Below are 21,732 nucleotides of genomic sequence, written 5' to 3'. Positions count from 1 at the left end.
GAAGGGAGCCACAGACTCACACAGACTAAATTCTGTGTTACTTCCTGAGATTACTGGATTCTTTTTTCTGAATTTTTGCTTCAGAAGAGCATATACAGTATGAAAGTCCAGCAAAAAGACTTTCAAAAAGGTGAAATTTAGATTATGGAGATAAGGACTCTTTGCCCTATCCACAGGCATAAAGTAAGATTTTAGGTGTTAGATAGTATTGACACTGTTAAGACATTTCTGTAAACTGATATTTTTAGTGCAAACATCATAATTCGTAACTTTTTCTTCAAAATTTTGGAAGATAAGTCAAATGAGAAAAGGCAAAATATAACTGTACTATCTTCATCATATGTTTTGAAAAGGAAATTGCTAGTTTACAGTAAGAACCTAAAAAAGTTTATGTTTTCTCTTTAGTTCAGCAGAACTTCTCACTTCAATGTGCATATTATATTACACAGTTATTTATAGATTTCTCTTATTCTGTTCCAAGCTAGACAGAAACCACAGAAACATGCTTAATATTCACAGGATGAACAATGCAAGGAATATTGTTTTTTTGGTGTGTGTGTGAAAATTAGTCTAACAAGTATTTTATAGACTTTTACAAAAATCTAGTTAAATATCTCTGTTCTACTCATTGCCATCAGGGTATAAAGCAAGAGATTTCTTTGTTTTGCTAGACTGGCTGCTTTCGCTATTCTAATTTACAAAAAAAAAAAAAGAAAATCAAGAAGAGTGTCAAAGGAATGTGTTTTATTTTGGCCTGATTCACTGAGGTCCTACACCTTCCTTTCTTACCTGCAACTGCAACAATTGGATCTGCGGTGCTGCCTCTCTGATGTAGCAGGATTTTCATCTTGTCTGGTATGTTATGAGTGGTTAATTGAGGCTTAGGTTTACAGAGAGAGGTACTCTTATGAATCAAAAACTGAGATGTCTTGAATAAAGTGTTGGTGGATTTTGTACAACCAGTGATCAGCTGGAGAGGCAAGACGTAGTTTCATCCCAAACCTGGTGCACTGCTATGAGACTTGGTCACACCTTTGTTGAGTCCCAGCTGTGCCACTGGGACAGTAGTGGCTACACCCTTCTGTCTATTCATTTCCACCTCTGTTCACTTACACTGTATTCAGCTGTGTGTCTATACAGAGTCTGAGACAGTGGGACCCTCATACTTGTGAGGACTGCTTGGTTTGGGGGCTAGAAGAAAAGGCTTACTCGTCTGCTTTATACACCGGTAGGAAATGTTAGCTGTCTTTTTTAAGGAATCAGGCCCATACCTAAATAAGATTTTGAGAGACTAAATGTAGCATCTGTCTGTTTTGTGAATTTTAGATGAGTTATGTAATCAGTCTATTGCCATCCATATTCCTCTGCTGTGCTTTCCAAAAAGAGCATATTCCATCCATTTATGCTGATCAAGAATAGTATGTGAAAATGACACTAGCAGCAGCTGCTCTTTTGAATATGGTTGTAGCTGGCTTGAATCTGATCCCAGTTGTCAAGAGATAGACTTTGTAAAAATTGCAATACCACATTTGGCCCAGGACAGGGGCTCTGGGCAATGCTGCTTTACCTCTAGTCATTCATAATTTATGAATAAGTAATTAAACATGTGATAGAACTGTAAAGAAGCGCTGCTTTCAAACTGTATCTTCAAAGATTCTATTTAATCTGAAATCTCTGAGACGTTTAAAAAAGAACATAAAAAGATTAAACCAAAAATTTTGGAAGAGGTTTCTTAGAGAGAGCTCTTTGAAGTCACTAGCTAGATTGAGTTGATGAGGACCAATTAAAGCAAAACATGTGTCCACAATTTGCTGCCATTTGTTCTAGGCACATCTTTATGGATGAAGTTTGTTGCCTCTGTAATGATGAAGATGCAAATGCCTTTCCCATGAGGCTGAGCGATCTCCATTTTTTATAAAGACCTAATGTGATGATTTAAGCCCTACAGCATGAGCCACAATATGTCTGCATTTTCTGTAATAAAACATGCACATTATAATTTACCATGCACGCACTGTTCACGGAGAGGATCCAAGTTGCATATAAATGAGGGAAAATGTGGAGAAAGGTAACTGGTAGAGCCCTTGGCACACGAGCTGTGTATGAGACTTTCTTCTTCAGACATTTATTTTCCTGAAAAATGGAACGACTTTTATTTTCTGTTTACTTACAGCACCAGCGTCTGTATGAGGACCTGTCACCATAGCATCTGGAAATGAATGCCAGTCTGAGTGTTTCTTCATGCCATTATCACTTAGTGCGTTCCCAAGCATCACTCTTTCATCATTGAGGGCTGGCACGATGCCCAGTAGTATCAGTAGAAAGAGCCTCCCATGTGCAGACGCACAACTCTCAGTAGCAAACCAAGCAAAAATGGCAGAGAGTGGCTGTGCCTTAGAACACACGCTGTCACAAATCTTGTGTCCTCTTGACTGTGGATTCAGCTCGCCTTCCTCCTGGCAGCCTGAGTGCGTTTTGTTAAGTCTCTTGCAGTGAAGTTCACGCTGTAGAAAGGTTTACCATGAGCCAGTGCTCCATGCAAGTCCGACGCTCTTCCCGGAGCACATCCCTCATTCCATAAATATTTGAGAAACAACGTGAGTTTGTCAAATTCCTGTTTAAGAGAACACCCAGTTCTCAGTGGCTTCTGAGAGGTGCTGAGCACCATTGTCCCTAACGGCTACTGCCTCTAATAGGAACCAGCGCCCGCCGACTCCTGTTTCTATTGCCGAGTGGTGTCTGTGAATAATTACGTAGCTTCTCTAAGATGGTATGCACCTATGCTTGTGAGCAAGCGGGGAGGCATGGCAACCGTACAAAAAAGACGATAGCCAGAAGCAGGGGAATAACCTGTTCTGTGCCCATAGTAGATAAGGCATGAAGAAATGGGTTTATAAAGCAGCAGGGAGCTTGTCATTAGACAACAGGCTGAAATGCTGTCGCAGGTTAAGGCCTTGAAATGCTAGAACAGGATGGTCAGGAGGATTTTAGACGCTCTGCCACTGAAGCACCTAATGGAAAAAAACATCTCTCAGGGGAGACAGGGGTCATCTAGATGATTTCAAAAGCTCCCATCAAACCCTCTGATCCTGTGACGATGTAGATATTCTGGGTACTGTGTCCTTAGCGTAAGTGAGCCTGCCTGCTTTGACAGAGCTCTCTCAGTTTGCACGAGCCATGTATAATTAATCCATGTGATAGGAACATACGGCTGACGTATGCTTTAAGGTACTGGGATCACTTGATGCACGTTGGGAGAGAGTCTCTTTCGATCATTCTTGGAACTTGCAGAAAGAAAAGAAAATGCCATTTTCGTTGTGCTCTGTTAGACTGGTAGGTGATAGCTTAAGCAAAGAGAACAGCGGGGGAGTGGTTATCTAGCAAAGAGTCCATCTGTTTTGCTTAAAAATTAGAAAGGTAAACAGCCTCTGGGTATGCAGTGTTTCATGTACAAAGCTTTTTGGGATACTCCCTGGGTTGCAGCATTTGTATTTGTGAGTCACGTGGCTTGGTAACAGGCAGCACACAGCAAGCAGTAAATCTACGCTTGCTTTTCCCACAGTTCAGTTACAGATTGTTGCTTCAGTTTCTTAACAGAAACTTTGCCTTCTTGAAAGAAGCTGCTGCTTTCCATTTCTCTTCTGTGATCCTTTCCTGGAAAAACAGAGCTCTCTTTTAAAGAGGACTTTAAAAGCAGACTGGCATAGCTTATAAAGAAGTTTAATTGAATATACATTTTCTTATCAGATGTAGGCTCCAGCGTCCTTGATGTGCCCGCTGGTGAGATTGCCGCTGCACACACACAAGAGAACATGTCCCTGCTCACTGGCTGGATAAGCACAGCTCTTTGAATCATATGGCTCTTGTTATTCTAAACCTGAGATTGTTCCCAAGAGGAGTCTGCAGTATTTATTTTAAATTTGCTGGTTCCATAAACAGTCCTGTCCTTAAATACATAATTTTTGGGTAGCATTTCACAGAGTACACAAACTCAATAAAGAGTTTGACAGGGTGGGGGGAATATTCTGCATTGTTCTGCTAAGAGCAGATACAAATTTAGGACAGAGGGACCCTCCTGAGCAACTAACATATTGTGAGAGCTCCTTCACTGTTCTTGCAGATTTGGTGAAACAGAGAAAAATATGGAGCAGGCCTGGGGCTATAGAATTTCAGGTCATGGCTTAAGTCCTTGACACTGAATTTGGAATAAAAAGCCAGCAGACAGTTAGGTTGTTATGTTTGCTCATTCTATTGGCAGACAAGCAATTCATGCTTTCGCACATACCATTTGATAGTCTGATTATGTTCTTGGCATTAAGTACCTTCATTTATATGCTTATACTGGCACTGTTTGTGTTAGAACCCTGTAGATTTTTGAAAATTAATGAGAACACGTATTAACTTTCCAGTGTTTGTATGCGTCAAGCATTCAGACTGGTGGTGGGACATCCTAATAACAATATCTATGACCATTATGCTAGAAAACCAAGAGATATTAAATACATTTGCATAAATGTGGTTGTTTACCCAAACTGGAAAATGCTGCGAGGGCTTGGTTTTAAAATTCCTTTCGCTCTTGTTAAAGAGATTATTTGACAGATCAAAAATTAATCCATAATATTCTTTCCATTCTGTGTTGTGAATTATTTGTGTTTTGGACCTGGAGCAATCCCCATTATAACACAATGTGTCTGTCTAATCTTTTATTTCAGATCCAGTATTGTTTGCCTCAAGCCTTGAGAGAGGTTTTAGAGGGAAAGTGAATAGACAGGAGTAAAAATTTGACTTTTCCCTATTTTCCTTTTCAAAAGTCTATTCATCCATCTCTAACAGAAATGAAACTTTAGGAACAAAGACTCAGCAGCTTGTGTAATGTAATGTGTCTGTCTCTGAGACTCAGCATCAAGTCAAGTGGAGGAAGAATTGTTACTGATACACTGACAGGAGCCTAGTGACCGTGAAATAGTGGTCCTGTTGAGTTCAGTGGCAAAACTCCCATTGACTTTAGCAGGATTGCGATTTTATTCCTGGCCTCCATGTCTCCAGCTTTGCTTTATGTTGCATTATAAACCAAAAACATCCTGTCAAACACTTCGTTCCTTCACCAAAGCCTTCTTTTCTTGCTCTTTGTGCCTAGGAGACGTTGGTATGTTTCTGACAATGTAATCAAGCCCTAACCCAGCAAATGCAGTTAAATATGTAAATCGAGCTCTTAGCAAGCTTTACTCCTACGGCAGCACTAGCCATACGCTTGAATCTCTGTTGGACTGTGTTCCAATAATTTGACATACAACAATTTTTATGGCAGCACACACACTGCTGTCTAGTGTCCATGAATAATCTAGTGCCTGTGACAGCGTTCCTGCAAGGACAGAAAAATGACTAACTGTTAGATACTTAATAAACATTGTTATTTGATATTCCCTTATGTGTGAACTGCCAGGCACATGGACACTTAGTACTGCTATCAGTAATACAGGGATATTTATACTGCTGACTTTAGGTTCTGGAAGTTTTCTATGTTAGAAATGTCTTCGACTTTTTGCAAAGCCTTTGAACGCTTCCCCCTCCACCCACCCCTTGGCACTTTTTGACAAGGAAGTTCTAACTGTAGAGGTTATGCTAGCTTTGATCACTTGTGTATGTCCACTGTAGACTGCGTAAATAATTTAGAAGAAGCATATATAAAACCAAGTGTCATCCAAAGAATACGGCCTCATGTGATGGGTATTATCCCTGTCACATCTCTAAACAGCAAATATACAAATGTCCTATCCAATTCTACAGTAGATTGACAAAGAACTTGAGCTCATGTCAAAATTTAAGCACATTCAACTCAACAAAAGACTTCGAAACTCCACCTGCAACAAACACTTGCAGAAAGTGCACTGCTGTATAGCTCTACCAGCTTTCCCATCACTGAGCTTTTCTTCTGTACAGGGATGATTACGTGGTTCTCCAAGCTACTCTTCTCACTTGAGAGCTGGCTCCTGTCATATTCAGGGACAAAGGCAAGACTTTGGGGCTGGGTTTTCCAAATCAGCAAATGCTTAATAACTCAGTTGAGAATTCAGTGAGTTTCCCTAAGTACTTAAGCAGACTAACCAGACGTTAATCTGCTTTTTATTTTAATGGCAGTTAAGTGTGAAACTCTTGCAGGTGCCTTTAAGAATTGCGGTAGGCATGTCGCTTTAATATGGAGTGCCAAGATTCTTTGGAAAATCTGATCCCTTTTCTTCTAACGTAAGGGAGCAGACTTTGTTTCAAAACTGTAATACTGTGCAGAGCCTGACATGTCTTTTACTTCAGAGCTAATGAATAATAATCAATGCTTTGCAAGACCAAGAGTTAACAAAGGAAAATTTAAAAAGGGACACTGAATCAAGCACACATTTACAGTGGTAGCAAATTAGTGACAGTGCTATTGTGTAAACTGCGTGGAAAACAGCATCATTTCTGACCAGATTAGAAACCCTTTCTGTAGGTCCCAGGACTTTGCTGCTGCTGGAATTCCCTTGCAGCCAGCCCATGAGAATCTCTCAGTTCTTAGCATGACGTTTCTAATTCCTTATCATTTGAAAAAGGCACTGCTTCTTGAAGTTAGCATCCCATGAGAAGGAGAACGATGGTTTTGCAGTATGTTTTAAAGCATTAGATAGCACTCTCTCCTGTAGAGGCTGCAAATTCATTGTAATATCACAGCTTCTTATCGCTGAGGGCATTAACAATTAACATGCAGACACTACAATTAAGATGTCAGGGAGAGGAGAAAGTGAAGATAGCAAACAATGCAAGTACCTGATAAATGGACAACGGTAAGTATATGCTTGCAAGGCAAACCACTTGTATTTGTATTGAGAGAGTTAATTCAGAGCCTTAAAGCGCAGCACACAGAGAGAAAGAAATGGTTGCAAACCCTGTGATCTTTTGGCCTTGTCTTGGAGGTAGAATGGAGCAATTATCTCCTGTTTCATGTCTTTCCCTTCAGTAGTGCTCAGGTTTGGCAGTGTCGTTTCCTTAGAGCAATTGGCCATTTCGTGTAGTTCAAAGCTGTATTATTCTGCCATTTCAGGAAGGAAGAGCTGTTTTTCTGACCGAGGCCCTGTACGTGCATGAGAGCTTCATGTCAAATCCCTACCCCGGGACCTACTTCTTACACTGAGGTTGTGAAGCATAAAGTTAATCACATTACAGCCTGTTCTACACAGAAATGCACTGACAGTTATTGAGGATGAAGCCTGCACTGGAGAGAGATGGGGGGCAGCTCTGCCAGACAGAGGGAAAGAACGCTTGGTGCTTAGGGATGAAGAAAGTGCTGAGTGATTCCCAGGAGTGGACAAGGAGGATGCACAGGAATGGAGTAGTTGCAGTGGCTTAATATGAATGGACACTGGCAGCTTTTTTTTTTTTTCAAGCAGAGCAATCTCTTAGGGAGAGAGATCATTTGCAAGATAGGATAACATCTAGAAGATAGGGAAACAGAACCCTGGGCCTTGGCTGTGCGTATTTGCAGTGCATCTTTCCTTACCCTTGGGACATTTATGACTGGGACTATTACTAGCAGACTAGCTACAAATCATAGATGTTGCTGATAGGGAATCAGATAAAAGTCTTCTGACCTCCGAGGTAGAGACTGCTGTACAGGAGACATCACAAGGTAGAGAGTGCTTAGTGTACATCTTCCAAGGAAGGGCTACTGCAGGAAAAAGGAAGGTCCTCTCTCCTTGTAGTTTACAGAGCCAGAGAAAACCTGGGGTGAGAGGTATGCAGTGCACATAGACTTGACTCACTCTTTTTTCAGGAATGTTTCAGAAATCAAAGGTTGTTCTGAGACAAACGTCTTGGTCTGTATCATTATTGGGACCATCCGTTAACCTTCCTGGCCATTGAGCTTCTCCTCTGGATTGCAAGGCACCTGTCTTCATTGGTGTTTTCCAGTATGGAAAATATCCTTCTTTCTTGTGGAAGATAGTGATGCCATTTGCTGACTTCATGTGGTTCTTCACAGCCCTAAGAAAGTCACTCTTTCCTGCATGTGGCCTCATGTAAAATAGGCTGCAGGGAGAGCTGTGGGGATGCTGTAGCACTAAGCTCAAACCAGAACATCCAGCTGCTTGTGCTTCACTGCTACCAGAGCAACGTGTCTTTCCCACAGTGGTTTTCACTGCTTTATAAAAATTTTCAGCATTGTTCCACAGGCTCTGCTGTGACCTAGAGCTTCATGGCACAGTTCAGCCTGGGAGCTTATGCCACTCTGAACTCCGGGCTGGCTGTGCTCCAGAGCAGCCCCATCACACAAAGAAGAACAGCTTGAGGGTTACTTTCAATTATCATAAATTGCTAAAGGCCCAAAATATGTTGTAGAGCTGGTGTGTGTTGTTAAGCCCCTAAATATGCTCCCGTTTTCTTCCTTCTTTCCTTTTGCTGGCTGTGGGGGAGAAAGAACTTAGAGTCCATTTTGTAATTCCCCAATGAGAGATGATCCTGATGCAGCTGCAAGGAGCAGGGACTAATTCACTGTCTAATATCAAGGAGCACCTGGGCTGTTGTTCTTGTCACTATTTTCTCAGTATCCCCTGTTCCTACGTGTCTTAATCTTTTGAACTGAAGCATTTTGGGTTAAGATTTGACAGTATGTGGATGTGTTGTACAGTGCCGAACATATAGTTGGCTCATAGTATTTATAATAATTAATAAGAAATACCATATGGCTAAAAATACTGTAACTCTCCAAAGAATTGTTGGGCCATTTATTTTGTGCTTTTGAGCATGTGCCTCATTTAAGCCAATTATTTTTCTATTAACAGGCATTGGTTATGCGATCCTTCTGGTTTTATTTTTAGAAGTATTTGGATTATTACAGAAAGTGTGAAAAATGAATGAAAAAAAGAAATCTGTCTCCTAGTATTTATCTTTTAAAATTAAATTTTCTGGTTGAATAATCCTGTGTTTAGTCCTCAAAGGGTTGTGTCCCCTACAGGGAACGTTCTCTGCACCCTCAGGTGTCTGCTGTCAAAATGTCAGCGGATGAGATATGAATCCAACTGAATTCACGAATCCAAATACTCATCTGGAAATCAGATGGTGTTTGATTATGATGTTACCAACACCTATCCTAACACATGTAATCATAAACGTGAGATTTATGGAGTAAAGACATGTTGCTCTCAAATTAATTTGCAAGTTGCGTTCAGCTTTTCAGACAATGCAGCAAAGTTATGACAGAGTCCCTCTTATACTCGCTGTCTCTTGACTTAGGGCAGACTGGGAAATCTCAGCCCTCAGTGGTTCACGGTCCAGCAGAGGTGATGTTTTTCAACGTGGCATGGACAAGTGAAAAGCCTGTTTTGTCCTGTGGATTGAGAGGATTAAAGCTTTGTATCTATGGAGGAAAGGAGATCACACATGGTCCTGCCGCATCTCCAAACTGCGTATTGTATGTCCTGCTTTTTGGAGTGGAGGCATATTGTCACTGGCTGTGACAAGAGTTTCTGTTCCTGTTCAGTGGCTATGTTGATAGGAGTGGTATGTTACCTAGCCCACGATCTAGCGGAAGGGATGTGCTTCTGCGTGTTTTTTGCTCTGGGAAACATTATTCACACAGGAATGAAACTCAACCCAAGCATTGGGCTTGCCTAGGTACTAAAATCTTCAAAGTGGTATTTACAGTTGATTTTTAAAGTAATGCATGAGCTTATAGAGGTATATTCCTCCAAAGGTTAGTTGTGAGTAGAATATGATGCTAATCACCATTAAGAAAGGACTGGCATGCAGTATGTCCATTTCAAGTGATTTTGGAAGAACTGATTCAGAGGTGTTAACAAATATTTTATTGTGATTGCATGTTTAAATTTGCTTCCAGGAAAGCATGCACATGAATGTTGCTACAAGTGGAAACATGAGTCTGCCTTTTATACCAGATACTTGTATAACTAAGGAGACCAAGCAAAAAATACTGAAAAGCTTTGAGTACTGTGCCCCATCATGAAAAGCAAAGCACAGACAAGTACATTTTTAAGAGTGATCTGATATGCACAGGGCGGGTTAGGAGAGAGGTGTGCAGGTTTGTGGTAGTGTTTTTTAAAAAAACAATTAAGACTTTGCTGCAGTAAAGTTGTGTGGTGCCAGATGTGTAAAGACATTGGCTGTTTCGACCTCAGGTGTCACTGTGTATTGGGTTTGGGTGGCAAGGGGCTTGGTAGCAGGGGGACTGCAGGGGTGGCCTCTGTGAGCAGAGCCCAGAAGCTGCCCCATGTCAGATTGGAGCCAGCTCCAAAAGGGACTCGCCACTGGCCAGAGCTGAGCCATGAACGATGCTGGGTGGGCCTCAGGGAGAGCAGATTTAAGAAATGGAAAAGAAAAAAAAAAAACCTGCTGCACAACAGCAGCTGGGAGAGAGAGAGGAGTGAGAACCAGCCCTGCAGCCCCCAAGGTCAGTGCAGCAGGAGGTGCTCCAGGCACGCAGCAGCAGTTCCCTTGCGGCCTGTGGAGAGGCCCCTGGTGGAGCAGGCTGTCCCCCTGCAGCCCACGGGTCCCACACGGAGCAGATCTCCACGCTGCAGCCCGTGGAGGAGCCCCCGGTGGAGCAGGTGGATGTGGCCTGGAGGAGGCTGCGGCCCATGGAGAGCCCCCGCAGGAGCAGGCCCCGGGCCGGAGCTGCAGCCCGTGGAGAGGAGCCCACGCAGGAGCAGGGGGTCTGGGGGGAGCTGCCGCCCGTGGGGGACCCGTGCTGGAGCAGTTTGCTCCTGGGGGATGGACCCCGTGGTACGGAGCCGTGTGGGAGCAGGTCTTGAAGAGCTGCTGCCTGTGGGCAGCCCCCGCAGGCTCAGTTCGGGAAGGACGGCATCCCGTGGGAGGGACCCCACGGGGAGCAGGGACAGAGAGTGACCGTGTGGGAAGATGAAGCATTAGGGACTGACCACAGCCCCATTTCCCATTTCCCTGCACTGCTTGGGGTGAGGGGGTAGAAGATGGTGGATGAGGGGAAGGTGGTTTTAGTTTGGTTTTAGTTTCAGTGTTCTACTCTGTTAGTAATGGGCAATAAATTGCATTAATCTCCCTATGTTTAGTCTTGTTTACCTATGACAGTAATTGGTGAGCGATCTCCCTGTCCTTATCTCCACCCTTGAGCCCTTTCCATCATGTTTTCTCCCCCTTTTCCTTTGAGGAGAGGGAGTGAGAGAGCAGTTGTAATGGAGTTCAGCTGCCCAGCTGGGTAAAACCACCGCACACTGGCAGATGAATAATAAGATAGTGAGAAGAATCCCAGACTGCTCAGCCAGGCTGATTTTTACTAGTCAGAGAGCTTTTGGAGATTACAGCATAGTATGAAGAATTTATAGAGGTGATTTATCCACAGTGCTTGGGAATACATTACACCCATACTCTATCTCAACTAGTGTAGAGCGGGTCTCAATATCTGCAAATGTATTATTAATGTTACTTTGGAAAGGAATACGTTTTTGCATAGTTTCAACATCCTTCACGTTTGTGGATTATGAACACTCCAAACATAACTCTAGAACTTGCAGTAAATCTTTTGCTGCTGTAACAAATAAATCTGGGAAAAATATTAATAAAAAGACTTTTAAGAATGACATTTCATAACAAAGCTCAGTCAGCTCTTCTGCTGCCGAGAGCCCCTGGCAACCAGCAAGGGAATCCTCTATAGAAGAGACTTCTGAAAAACAAAGGGGGAAAATCACCTATTTTGATTTTGCCTGTGGCACTATCTTCTTGTTTTGGAAGCTTCCATCATCTTTGTAGAAAAGACAGACAGAGAAAAGCAAGCTAAAAAAAGGCAGCAGAGGTGGCATTGTTTCATGTTCAGTACACTGCTTTTCACCTGGACCCACTAGTTCTTGTGCAAAGAGGGAAACAAAAAAAATGTATTTGGTAGAGGAGGGAATCAAGGGCTTTTTTTTTTTTTTTTTTTACAGTGTAGTTTCTCAGTCATGGGATCAGTGAGGATTAGTTCTCTGCTTCACAATGCCAGGCAGCTCTTCACATGAGCCGCTAGATGACCACACTGGTGTTTGACTCCCACTCAGTATGCAGGTCTGTTTTTTTTTTGTTGTTGTTGCTTAGGATCTACAGCCATGGATGAGTTGTTAAAAGAAGTAACTCCCTTACAGCCAACAAAGAGGACCAAACCTAGAATTTCTTAGAGCAGCATTTCTGGGTGCCCTTTCCAAAGTGCAGCTGGAAAGCCCTTCCAAAACCCTACCACTGAAGGAGGAGAAGAGAGGAGCAGGCATGGGTAACTCAGCCAGCAAAGGTTGAGAAGATTGTCTCAGATCAGTGTGTTTCTCTGCACATCCAATCTGTAGTAAGAAAGAAAATGAAGTCGTTCTGTGAGACTTGTCTGTGGCTGCTTTTTCATTCACGACAAAGCAAAATGCATTTTGTATAATGCAGCTGTGCAAGAGTAGGAAACAGTCATGAATTTCGCAGTGAGAAGGTTTTCCCTTTATAAAGTTGTTAGGTGCAGTGGTTTCAGTCTGACAGCCCTGTAATGCACTAGACACTGAACTGAGAGCTTCTCAGGTTTGGAAAATGTAGAACTATGGCAGTTCTGGATTGAGTTACGGCAGAGTATTGTGAGAGCCTCTGGTAAATGGGCTTTAGAGATTTACATTCTTAGCTTTGCTTTTCTAAGTAAGCCAATATGTATTAGTGCAGCATGCAGTATTTTTTACACAGGAAAGGTAGGATGCCAATAACATGCTTGACATTATATAAGCTCAAAAAGGCATTAATTTATAATACATATTCCAATTTTAAGACCCTGTTAATTTCAATAAATTACAGGGTTTGGTTTGAAGGACAAGTGTTTTAATGAAGAAATAAATCACCATTCATAAGCACCTCTTTTACAGTTTTCATATATAAAATCATCAGCTGTATTAGATGATATCATTGATACCATTCATATTGTTTCTTATCACTATCAATGTTGTATTTTCATGACAGATCTGAGGCTTTTTTGTTTATATTAAACTGTAAGAGTTAAAGATTGGGAACTGTATTTATCTAGAGGGAAACAGCTACCTCATAGTTTACTGAATTTGCCACACATTCCAGCATTTTAAAATATTAATTTATTTTTATTCAATACCTAATCCATTTTTCCATTGCTCAGCATAAGAGAATTCCAGCCTGTCTGCCACACTTGCATTAAGCATATTTACTACGCTATGGTGCATTCATCAGGCGCTGTAGATTGTTAAGATATTGCCTCCAAGGCAAGTTTGCATATGAACTGCATCAATCTTGTGCCTTGTTCCCCATCTTCATCCGTGTTTTCATTTGTAGAAGACCTTGGCACTGCTGATTGACACAGGAACTTGTTAGGATTGCTCAACTGGAAAAAAGGGGATGTGTAGCTTTGCCCGTAACTCATTCAGGAGATGCCCATGAGCAGCAGCAAGGAGCACAACATGGAAACAGTCATCAGTGAATTTGCTGTTTGGTCTGCCTTCTTGTTAGGGCAGTGGTATTTCAGTGTTGCTGGTTCCAGCCCAGGAGCCTCTACAGACCCCAGCAAGGACTAGGAACCCACTGTTTAGATGCTCTACAAACATAAAGCTGATGGATATCTGCAAGTGCACTATACACTCAGCTATCATCTTGTGGAGAAAATACATTGCATTGATTGCTTTGACAAAAATGCCACAATTTCTCAAGTGTTTTGTTGGGAGACATTGAAGTTGCCTGTGTCTCCTACAGCCTTCTCAGGGAGGCAGAGGCTAACCTATGTTGCGGATAGCTTATCTTCACCCCCAGAGAGTGCTCCATGGCACACTTTGGAGATGATGTAAAGAAAGAGACCTTGGAAATCTATGTCTGACCGCTGTGCTTCTACAATATTCCCATCAGCAGCCTTCTAGCTATTTATTCAGCTTTGAACTGAATTGTATTTGTGATGGCTTCTCTCTATAGCCAGTTCTTGTGATGGAGGGGATTAATGGGTCTCTTTTTTAAAGGAGCTTTGCTAAGTTCTAAGCCACTATGCTAAAAGCACCCTTAGGCTGTTTTTAATGTATATTCAGATTGCAATACTTTAAAACACTGCTGGCAATGATAGAGCACCTGCAGTTTTCATTCCTTTAATTTTATTTAATAGCATTTGAACAAGAATTAATCAGACTGTGAGGAGAATGCTGAAAAGTTTAGGTAGGCAACCCAAGCTGCTTGCCCTCAAAAATGTCTGTCCCTTCCAGTGTGCTATGCTTGCAGTCACTGAATTCAATGCTTAGCCTGAAAGAGTGAATGGAAGCTACAATTCAAAAAAAATATTATATCCAGAATACTCGAGGAAGAAAAAAAATGATCCTGAATTTCTCTTCTCTGAAAATTATCATTACTGAAATAGAAACTGAAATAGAAATCATTAGCATGCTTTGGTAAAGAGAAAGCTCAATACTTACAGGTCAGTCGATGAAGTAACAGCATATTTAACGGGAACATGAAAGCATTGGAAATGGTTAGCTTTTAGTATTGTTTAGGAAATACTTCACACAGCTGAACAGAGGATGCAAGAATGTGAATCATAGTGAATTGAGTCTGTAACAAGAAGAAGGTTCTCACCAAAGGGAAATCTTGGGATCTCTGTTGCTCTGCGTAACAATTGAAGGTTTCTTTCTGAACTTTTATCGTCCAGTCTATGAGCTGCTAGATACCAAATTGTTTCACTGCTGTAAGCAACAAATGAAAGTAGTTTTTTATTAATGCTTTTATAGGGTCTAAAGATTAAATTCTGCCTATGCTTCTATTAGAGTAAGTCCAAAGTCACTCCACTGATGCTGTTTTAATTCACTGAATCAGATTCACAGAAATATTTGAGTTCATGATTAGCTTTAAGTCATTAGAACTCCATTGAAATAAATTACAGTATTTTACTTTATGTGTTTACTTCACATATTATATTAGTAAAATACAGAAATGGTACAGACAAGTATGATGAATATAGACCAATTAGTTACATGAGCTGTGACTGGTTTTCTTGTGCCCTTCTGTTGACGTTTATGTTGTTGAAAACCATGTTCAAGCTTCAATCCCTACTTTTTCCATTAGCTTCAATGCATACTGTGTATATTCAGTAAGCCACAGCGTACAGGTACTCATTGCTTTGTCCTTTTGATGTACATAATTTTAAACTTGGGCCATGCCTGTAGTACAGAAAATCTCTGGATTTGTTGCTTCAATTCAGACAACAATGAAGACAAAGCAGATTTTAATTCAAGTTAGGGCTTGCTCAGCTCATGGAATCGCAGAATCACATGGTGGTTTGAGTTGGAAGGGACCTTAAAGATCACCTGGTTCCAACCCCCTGCCATGGGCAGGGACATCTCCCACGAAAACTCATCTTTTTGGCACAGCTTTACTGCAGCTAATGTAGCACTCATACTGTATTGCAAATGCATAGATTTTGCAGAACATTTATTTGAAAAACTTAAAGTTAGTAGGTATCCATTAAAACACCATCTTAAGGACGTTCCTCCTGTTTTCCACATCAGTGTATGGAAAGTGCGTTCAAGTCCTTTTTCACATGCAGCTACTCACATGAATACTCATCTGAGATTGCTCAAGTATCTCTTAATTTATTGTATTTTATTATTATTTTATTTTCTTGACAACTGCTTGCTTTTGCTATTACAGTAATTTAGTCATTGTCAGCCCACAGCTGGTGTGATCAGCTCCAGGTTCTGGTCTTGGTGGCTCTGATAGTTTAATTTTCAGGGGAAAAATTTCTATTCAGTAGATCATATTTAGATTTATACTGGTGTTAAATATGACCTGGTTCCCTCCACCCCCAGTTCCAAAGAGAGAACTGATCTACCAAATCATTTTAATGTTTTCATCTCTCTTCTTTGTTGCATTTTCTTTAAATTTTGCCCATTTACACTAATGTTAGATATCAAACAGCTATCTAAGCTGGTTGATTATCACATGAGACAGAGGGACCAATAGCAGACACTTGGCAGGAGCAGGATGCTTTGTAGGAAAATGATCCCCTAAAGTACACCAATTTTGCAGCCAAAGCATGATGCCTGACCCAAGGAAGAAACTCGAGTGGAGTGACAGATGGATGCCTCTGGTTCACTTCCCTGTAGGTGCAGGAGGAGCAGATGGCAGGCATGGTAATGTCCAGCCATGTGATTATATGCACCTTTGCCCCCTCAGCATGGCTGTGAATAGTAGTAATGTTGGGGTCTTGTGAGTTACCGTGGCATGGCACAGTGTGCTTCTCTCACCAAAGCAACAAGAAAAAAAATAATAACCTTGCTACTTCATGCTGCATCGAAGACACAAACATCTGTGGTAATTCAGACACAGATGCAGTTACAAAAAATTACAAAATAATGGTGTCGTGCATTATTTCTTCTTCTGAGGCTCTCAGAGTGTTTTGTGCAGATAAATCGAACAACTCATACCTCATTAGTGAGACCAGAAATGAATAGCCCTTAACTGCTTCTGTGCTCAGTGTACTCTAAATGTTTGTCATAAATAGAAATAAGCACCATAACAAGGTGCACGATTAGTTTCTCTACCTGTTCTGCAGGTGGGAAGCCAAATTATGCAGGGAAGAGGCCCAAGGCTTACTTGCAGACCCTCAGCAAGTCAGAGCAAAATTGGGGTGCCAGCTCCTGTCGCCCTGCTAGCCACCAGAGGGCAATCCGGCTGCAACATCTCAGCATTGCCATGCCTTGACGTAGGGTGTAGAAAGCCCCGACCTGGGGCTGCTCAGGGCACCAGGGCTTCAAGCATCAGTTTCTAGGTGGGAGTCTTCTTTGCTCATGGGCCTCAATCCTGAGCACGGAAATTTTGCCAGAGTGAGGTTTCAGGTGCAGTTGGACAATAGGAATCCTGTTGTAGAAATATCTGAAGAGCGGTCTTTCCCATGTAATTACTGTTTATTGTATGATTTTGGTGAACAGGGACACAAGTTTTGAGGTTTTGCCTCAAAACACATTGTTTTGGTTGTTGTTGTTGTTTTTCCTTGATTGGACTTAGTTCAGATGATGACTTGATTAAAGCAGGAGTGATGATTTGATCTCAGGTTGCTTTCATCTCTCAGAGTGATGACCGGGTAGTTCTCCTTCTTGGATGAAGTAATGCCTGACCGTGAACAGACATTAATCTCTCCTGAGAACATTTAGTGTAATGAAAAATGGAAAGGGAATGAATTCAGGCTTTTTTTTTTCCCTTCCCCAGCTCTTCACTCTGTTCTTCCACGGCAGGAAGAACTGAGTGTTTTGTATGAAAGGTCCCAATTCTCCCTTTTTTGGCCCCAGAGAGTATGAAGCTTAAAGGCTAGATAAAGCAAAATGCTAGACTTAGCAAAATGACAGCGTAGTCAGGGTGTGGTCAGTGACTGGCCTAATCTCTGGTATGACAGACCCCAGTGTTTGTGTGCATGTCTTCTTTTCCCACTTTCCCTGGGAGAAATGAGATTGCACTGATTTCTACATTTTCGTCCTATTAAGAATCACAGATGCAAATCTTTATTTCAGTTGGTGTTTTCAGCTATCTTGAGTTTTCTTACTGTCTCATGTACTTTGCTTGACTGAGGTTCCTTACCTTTCATGCATTTTTCTTGTCTTTGTGTGGAGTCTTCTTTGTTTCTCACATTTGCTCAGTTTGCTGACCCTACCTGGTGGCATTATCATGCTGGGGGAGGAGGGATGTCTTGGCTTAAGCATAGCAAAGTAGGGCTGAAAGGTTCTGAATAAATGGCTCCACTGCCCACTTCCCATTCAGTTTTGAAAGATCAGCTTCATCCATGAAGTTTTGCCTTGTTTCCCCATCCGTGCACCCCACCTTGCCCATGTTCTGCACAAAGATTGGGGCCTGCAAACATAGCAGAGCTGGTTGCCAAAAGTAGTGTGATGGCTTAATGTCTTCTTGTGGGTTTTCTTTTTAAACGGAAGCTAACTCCCCTTCAGCAGTGTTCTCAGATGCAAAAACCTTCAAAAGTTGGTGAGCTTTAGCAGGGAATGAACCATTTGTTCTGCATGAATCCAAATATGCAGAATGAGCACATTTGAAGAAAACAGCAGGTTGACTTTTCCAAGAAAGTAAAGATTTCAAGTCTGATCCGAGCATCGTCTGTTAAATAAACTCAGACCTGTGCAATTCCTCCGGTTCACATTGGTTTGTGAAGAGCAGTTAAACACCCTTTCTTGCTGACCCTTTGCGATCACCCTTATAAACCAAACCCTAAACTTGTTTTTTCAAGTGCCGTTTGTGCAGAGAGTTAGTGGCATGATCAAGGCCTTTCACGTATCCAGAGAGACAGAGGGAGAGAGGGGGTCGTTTATCAGCTCGGTGTCAGTGTTCAGGCTGGGGACATGCTCAGCATATTGGCAGTGTGTGAGTGGAAGACGTTTGGCTATGCCAGGGATGAGCACATGCTCTAATTTTGAGAGAAGGGTTACTTCTTCTAGTCTTATCCTTACAAAGTGTTAGATGCCACGTGATTAAGTACAGTCTCACTCATTGTTTTGATAGTCTGCTGTTAAAAGTTTATAAAACTGCCTGATAGAACAGATTCACAGACATTGGAAACAGAAAAAAAATGTATATATTAGGACATAGAGTCTATTTTTACACTCTGCCAATTGTCTCCAGATGTTCTCACATCATATTTTCCAGCCCTGATACACTCCTCTCTTTAATCACACCTCTGAGTTTCAGAGTTACTAAGGAATAAGAATGTAAGGTCTATTATTATCTCTGCCAGTACCTCACGACTATGCAGTACATAAAACCTAAGTAATATACAGCAGAGCTAGAATTAAGTGAAAAATCCCACAGACTTTTTCCCTGCCTCCTATTTCTTCTTATCTGTACACCTTTGTTTTTGTTATTAAGCTCCATTTATTTCATATTGACCCCAGTGGTTCCACTCCTGATGAGTTGTTCATGTGCTCGTGTAAAATGCAATGTGCACATGCCCCAGTGCATTACAGAAGTTGTCCAGTTCGAGGTTTTGGTAACAGGACTACATCTTTCAGGACTTCTCTAACTTTAGAAAGTATTACATAATATTGATTAAAACCCTGGTTTGGAGTGAGCCTTCCCTCTCGTTCCAGCTTTGCACAGAGTTGGAGATAGCTTCAAGTGAGTGCTCAAGGAGCATTTCCTAATAACAGATTCATATATTGCTTTATATAATGATAACGACCACTGTCTACCACCAGTGGAAAAGCACTTCTTTCTGCTGATCAGATAGATGATGAACATCTTAGAATGACGATACTGTTTGTCAGCATTAGTATTCAGGGTGAACATTCTGTAATGAGTCAGAGAGACAATTTCACTTCCACAGCTGGGGCTGCTGCTTATGCATTGTGCTGGTCAAATTTAGAAGGTTGGTTGGTTGGTTGGTTGGTTGGTTGGTTGGTGATTTTTTTGTGTTTTTTCTATGCTAGAAGCACTAACAACTTTAAATCAAGCCTCAGACTGGCATGAGGCTAAGTTGTAACTTTTAAAAATGAGGTATTCCTATGGCTCTTTCCATCCTCTCGTAATCATCTATTCAGTTGAGTTTGATTTTTCTGTTACCTTGCACTCTGAATTCTCAGACTGCAAACTCCCGCTAACTGATACCCTGCTGCCTAATGTGCCATGTGTGTCTGCCAGCGTTATTATGGTGTCCTTGCAGGCCAGCGAAGAGCAGGGTCCCTGGCACCAGCTATTGGCTCTACAGAGAGAAATAGACACTCTGTATCACCTTCCATGTAGCTTCCCCTCCTGTCTTAGTCGGTGCTTCAAGAAACTCATTTTGGAATTTGGCAAGGCAATGGGAGATCATAAACGGACAGATTCCTGTGCACAGATAGCAAAGCAATTAGTTCCAATTTAAGACGACAGTCATCCAAGCTGCTCAGTACGGAGCCAAATTCAAAAGTACCCAACGCAGATTGCAGGATGTGAGCCTAGATTTGAAACTCCAATGTCCTCAGAACTTTTCTTTATAATTTAATTATTATTTACTATTTGTTTATTTTGTACCAGTCCTTCCCTCCTTCATCAAACAGAGAATTTCCGTTAAAGTCAGCCAGTCAACTTGTGTAAACGTGGCAGCATCGAGCTTTTGATATTAGTAATAAAGAATACATTTATGGGACATTTTTTCCAGAATGTAATGCCAGCTCTTCTTTCCACCAAGACAGACTGGCTGTTCCATGACAACTGGAATAGAAATACGATTTTTCAGTTGAAAAATCCTGAAGAGACTCCTAACAATGAGGCCCACTCAAGACTGATGGGAGGGAATCAGTGATTTTGAATAAAGTGCTCCAACAGTTTTAGACAGGGCTATTTTCTGAAACCAGTAGGGCAGCAACTCTCTGAAAACCCAAATACAGTCGGGCAAAGAATTAACTTCTGCTTTATAGCTGCTAAATTGAATTATCACTAGAGGGGAAAATAAAGAAAAAAAAAAAAAACAGGTTTACCCAGACATTGATTCTCTGTTGTTGTCAAACTCCAGCTGTTCTGTGAGCAGGAATAGTGGGGTCATCACATCGCTCCTGTTCCACACAATGGAGGATCAATACCTGCAGTATAATTCAGGTGCTTGTAATTACAAGGTCCTGGCACTTTTGCCTGCAGGTTAAATGACAGTCAGTGCCGAGTTAGTAGGTTTCTTTTTTCTGAAAGCCCCCAAATGCAAGGTTTTTACTTCTTTTCTAACAAGAAGGGATCTTTGATTCCTGACATTTTTAAATTGTATGCTCTGCATACTGGGGGTCTGCCCAGGGTGTGGCGGGGGGGGTTACTCTTGGCACCATTTCTACCAAAGAATTACATTTCTTTGCTTCTCAACTTCCCCGTGATTACTCCTATTTTGCAATGTTAAGAGAAACAGAACGTGTGGATCATGGCAGGAATGGGGAAAGGCCTTCCCAGCGGCAGGGACTGAGTTCCCCTTCACAAGAAGGTTCAGGCTGAGGTTTTCAAAGCCGCAGCGTGTGCTGGTGGGGGGCTTGCAAATCTAGATTAAAACAGCAGAGTCCCAGCAGATGCACTGGAGAGCTTTCTGATGGACTGCCACTGCTCATTGGCTTGAAGTGCTAACTTGAAATTCTGACCTTCACCAGCTGTCACTCTGGATTAAATTGTAGCCTGGCCATACAACAGGACAAACCGTAAGGCTCCTTCTGCACCTATGCATGTGCAGCCATACATACCTACCGAATGCTCCTGCCAGGCTGCAGTATCCGTAGACTGATCTTCTCAGCCCACTTTCTGGGAGCATGTTAGACTACCTAGAACCTCACAAAATCCTGATACCTGCCTCATATTTAGTGCACACTTCCAACAAGGGTTTTCCCTATCTTGGAACAATGCAGTGGCTCCAAATACTTAGTTACCTGTCATGCCAGTACGTTCATCTGGAGGGAATAGTAAATATGGAAAGAAAAAGATAAATTGTTAATTATTACCAGTGATGGAAATCCAATGAAAATCCCTGTCTCACCCTTGCAAATAATACTTACACTCCTGTCTTCTATTTCATATGAAAAAACAGCATCGCTAGCAGCATCTAAAACCATCGACAGAGGCGGAGGTGTGCCACCCAACAAATAACAAATACCACTGTCAGCAGTACCCGAAACCTACAATTTTTAAGAGGTCTGTCATCTTAGAATTCACTACTGCAAACCATACTTAGCTGGGGAGAGCAGATGAGATAACAGACAAGCTATGAACTGTCCCTGC

At 41.7% G+C, this 21,732-nt stretch overlaps 1 protein-coding gene across 9 annotated transcripts in view; it reads left to right on the top strand.

Annotated features, from left to right (window-relative positions):
* Positions 1-21,732, top strand: part of TMEM108 (transmembrane protein 108) — a 274,766-nt gene that overhangs the window by 196,158 nt on the left and 56,876 nt on the right. The gene's annotated exons all lie outside the window — the stretch shown is intronic.

The sequence above is a fragment of the Anser anser genome (genome assembly GCF_964211835.1).
Source record: "Anser anser genome assembly, chromosome: 2".
Lineage (NCBI taxonomy): Eukaryota > Metazoa > Chordata > Aves > Anseriformes > Anatidae > Anser > Anser anser.
This window is presented reverse-complemented; position numbering and strand designations above follow the sequence as displayed.